This window comes from Arachis duranensis, chromosome 10 (genome assembly GCF_000817695.3).
Source record: "Arachis duranensis cultivar V14167 chromosome 10, aradu.V14167.gnm2.J7QH, whole genome shotgun sequence".
Lineage (NCBI taxonomy): Eukaryota > Viridiplantae > Streptophyta > Magnoliopsida > Fabales > Fabaceae > Arachis > Arachis duranensis.
In genome coordinates, this window is record NC_029781.3 from 43,216,138 (window position 1) to 43,220,611 (window position 4,474).

At 40.5% G+C, this 4,474-nt stretch overlaps 1 non-coding gene across 1 annotated transcript; it reads left to right on the forward strand.

Moving 5' to 3' along the window:
* The first annotated feature begins 3,263 nt into the window (after nucleotides 1-3,263).
* Nucleotides 3,264-3,367, forward strand: LOC127743295 (small nucleolar RNA R71). The gene has a single exon (XR_008004689.1). It is a non-coding gene; the product is annotated as a small nucleolar RNA R71 (small nucleolar RNA).
* Nucleotides 3,368-4,474: the final 1,107 nt, after the last annotated feature.

Consider the following 4,474-nt stretch of genomic DNA (forward strand, 5'->3'; position numbering starts at 1 on the left):
AGTGTTGAAACACTCCTCAGAACCTATTCATCCAAGCATATCCTTAATACATAAACACCACAGGCATTTGTCTCAGAAGTTCAAACCATTGGTGCCTAGCTTATTTTCTCAATTTTTTTTGCTTTTTAGTTGCCCTTTTTCAGTGGCTTTTTCTTCTTCTTTTTCTTTCTTTTTCATGGCCAAAGACATTTATTCATCAAGATCCATAGACAGTATACAACTTCTACACAAAATATTGATAATTCTACACTAAATTTTAGTGAGCTGACTAAACAATCAAGCATGCACACCACCACTTAATTCTACTTGATTTGTCACTAAATGAGCCAAGTTACCTTTGTTCAAACTTTTCTTTTATTTTTGGGAACAGAACAAGCATGGCAAGCATTTGTTTAAGAAGGTGAAGTTATATCCAAACATCTAGGCATTCACTTTATTCTAAGCAATAAGCAAACAAACATACTAGAAACTTCATATTCCAAAAAGATTCAACAATTACAGTTTAAACCAGAGCAAGCATGCTTTTGTTTGTCTTTTAAAGTATGGTCAAGAAACAATACCACCTTGTGAAATTTCTTGTTTTTCTCTTTGTTGCCCGGAAACAATTTCATTTCTCCCTCTTCTCCTAGTTGTTGCTTCATATGCTTTCTAAGATCCTTGTTTCCTTTCTTGCAAAGAGTGATGAAGTTGCTTGCTTCTCAAGCACTTGAGTGGTTAGCTTAATTATGTATGGGCAAGTGTCTGAGTCTTAAGTTGGTGTGTGAACACCAACTTAGTCTCCTACTTACTCCTGTGCTTTTTGAATTCTTGAATTCTCCTTGGAATGAAGTTGCTGCTAAAGATTTTAAGTATTTCTGTGATTGCTTAGAATGGTTGTTCCTTTCATATAATTCAAAGGTTGTTGTGTGCAGTTGATTTGTATGGTGGAACACCAAACTTAGAGTCACACATTCCCCCTTGAATCATTGATCCACGAATTCATTGTTTGGTGTGAAACACCAAACTTAATTCTTTGCAATGCACAGAAACTACTTCACCTTTTTATGAAACAAATAAAAGAAACAGCAAAAGAGTATTACCTCAGGTTGGGTTGCCTCCCAACAAGCGCTTCTTTAACGTCACTAGCTTGACGGTTGTCCTTTGTTAGGGTGGATTGTAGTGCTTGATGTCCTCTCCTCTCACCATGAAAACATCCCCATTTGATTCCTTCATGATTTCCAAATGTTCCATAGAAAGAACTTTCCTGATTGTGAACACTTGAGGGAGCTGGGAAGGAATGGTTTTGAGGCCAGGTGGGATTGGCAGATAATGACTTGATATCACTTTATCTCCCGGAGAGAAACCTTCAGTGGGAATTTTCTTGTTTCTCCACCCTCTTGGCAATTTCTTTACAATTCTTCCCTCTCTCTTGAGGATTTCTTCATTGACCCTTATGCCAGGAGGATCCTTCTGATCTGTTTCTATTGATTCTTGTGGCTTTAACTCTTGCAATTCTTGTTTGCCTTCCAAGGACTGTTTCAGAGTTTCAGCTGCTGGATTGCTTTCCTCCAAACACAGATGGCTACGATCATCCTTAAGCTTTTCAGATTCTGGTTCAGGCTCAGATGCAGGTTTGAAAACATGGAAAATGAGCTGTTCATCATGTATTCTCAAAATTAGCTCTCCTTGTTCTATATCTATGAATGCTCTAGCAGTGGCTAGAAATGGCCTTCCCAGAATGATAGGGTGTAGGTAGCTTTCCTCCATGTCCAAAATGACAAAGTCTGTGGGGAAGAAATAATTTCCCACTTTCACCAGCACATTCTCAACTACCCCTTCATCTTGCTTCTGAGTTTTGTCAGCCAATTGTATGATTACATCAGTGGATCTCACCTCATTCAGTTGTAGCCTCTTCATAAGAGTCAGAGGCATCACATTTATGCTAGCTCCTAGATCACAGAATCCTCTGTCAATTTTTGTTTCCCCTATGATGCAAGGGATATGGAAACTTCCTGGGTCTGTTTTCTTAGAGACTATGTCCTTGATGAGTGCACTGCATTCCTTGTTCATTATTACAGTTTGTCCTCCCTTCAAAACTCTTTTCTTGCTCAGCAATTCTTTCAAATACTTGATATGTGTAGGCATCTGCTGGAAAATCTCAAGAAAGGGAATATTGATATGGAGAGACTTAAATGTCTCTAAAAACCTTGAATATGTTTTCCCTTTTTCACCTCCTCCTAACCTCTGAGGAAATGGTGCTCTTGGTTGGTAAGTTTCCAGCATGCCTTCATTTTGCAGTTCCTTGGCTTGCTCAGTTTCACTTTCCTATTAGCTTGCTCCGTTTCACTTTCCTGCTTAGCTTCTTCCACACTTTCTTTCAAGATTTCTGGCTCCTTTTCTGAGGGTCTGATTCCTTCTTCTTCTGAGACTTCCTTCAATGTGGTGATGGCCTTGCATTCTTCCCATCTCACTCCCTTTTGTTCCCCTTTAGGGTTCTTTTCTGTGTCACTAGGGAACACTGCAGTTGACTTAGGGGCCTGTTGAGAAAGTTCTCCTACTCGAGCCTCCATCCACTTGAGTTTTTCGCCATGGTTTCTTAAGGTTGATCTCACATCGTCCCTAAAGTTTTTCAACTCACTTATGTCCTGACCCATGTTTGCAAGCATTCCTTCTATCCTGTTTAATTGGATTGAGCAGATTGGTTATTTTGGCCATGATATGGTGGTTGGGAGTAAGTGTTTTGTGTGGCTTGGTATGATCTTTGGTTGGAGTTTTGGTATGTGGAATTGTTATGTTGGATGTGGTTGTAAGGTTTGTGGTTTTGTGGTTGGCTTTGCTGGTTTCCCCACCCAAAGTTTGGGTGGTTTTTCCATCCTGGGTTGTAAGTGTTAGAATGTGGATCATATGGTTGCCTTTGTTGATTTCCCACATAGTTGGCCTCTTCCCAATCACCTCCTTCAGTGCTTACTTCCTCTTGATCTTGTGTGTGTAGTGCAGCTACTTGCTTTGTGTCTAATTTCCTGGTGAGCTCTGCTAGTTGCTTGGCAAACACCTTGTTTTGTGCTAGAATTATATCAACATGGTTCAGCTCCATGACTCCTTTAGTGTTGTGCCTCTCTGAAGCATAGTAGTACTCATTCTCAGCCACTGTCTCAATCACTTCAATGGCTTCTTCCACAGTCTTTTTCCTGTTCAATGAACCTCCTGATGAATGGTCTACAGCCTTCCTTGATTCATAAGAAAGTCCATCATAGAAAATATGCAATTGCACCCAGTCAGGGAACATGTTTGGTGGGCATTTCCTTGTCAACTCTTTGAACCTCTCCCATGCCTCGTAGAGAGTCTCACCATCCTGTTGTCTAAAAGTCTGAACCTCAGATCGAAGCCTATTGACCTTTTGTGGGGGGTAGAAACGTGCCAGAAACTTGCTCTCCACCTCATCCCAGGTTGTTAGGTTGTCCCTTGGGAATGATTCCAGCCACTTAGCTGCCTTATCCCTAAGTGAAAATGGGAACAAGAGCAGTTTATAGGCATCATCCTGGACTCCATTGGACTTCACAGTGTCGCAAATTCTCAAGAATTTGGTGAGATGTTGGTTTGGATCTTCATTAGCACTCCCACCAAATGAACAATGGTTTTCCACCAGTGATATTAGCTGTGGTTTGAGTTCAAAATTGTTGGCCTGAATGGGTGGTTTCTGAATGCTACTACCACAATTCCCAGAGGTTGGGTTTATGTATGAACCAAGAACCCTCCTCTCAGGAATGGCATTGTTTCCATCCACCCTCTCATGGTTGTGAACTTCTCTATCCATGTTGAGATCTAGAGCTTCCTCAAAATTGTCCTCAGATTCTCCTTCAGATTCTTCCTCTCTCAGTACTCTCTTCCCTCTTGCTTCCCTTCTAAGTCTATGAAGGGTCCTCTCTGGTTCGGTATATGGAGGAGTTGATGCCTCTCCTCTCCTACCTGTCATACAAGACACACCACAAGCAACAAACAAGCGGAATACTCTTGGTTAATAGAAGAGTATGGTTAGAGCAGTTGAGGAATTAATTCAAATAGTTAATGGGTCAGTGAGTTAGTTGCTTGAATTTAAAGGCATAAAGAAAGAAAGCAAATAACAGAGTGCAGAAATTAAAATTCAACAAGTAACTTGAACTGAATTAACAAAACAAGAAAAATGCTCAATCTAGTTAACTTCCAATTTGAGAATTGTCAATCGAAAACCAATCCCCGGCAACGGCGCCATAAACTTGATGTGCATAAACTTGATGCTATGCTTTTTGGAAATTGCACGATCGGCAAAATTCCTTCCGGCTAGTGCACCGGTTATCGTCAAGTAAAAACTCACAATAGAGTGAGGTCGAATCCCACAAGGATTGGTTGAGTGAGCAATTCCAATTGGAAGTGTGTTCAAGTTGAGCGAAATCAAGATTTAGATGAGAATTGCGGAATCTTAAATTGCATGAATTAAAGAGCGAGAAGCTAAATTGCT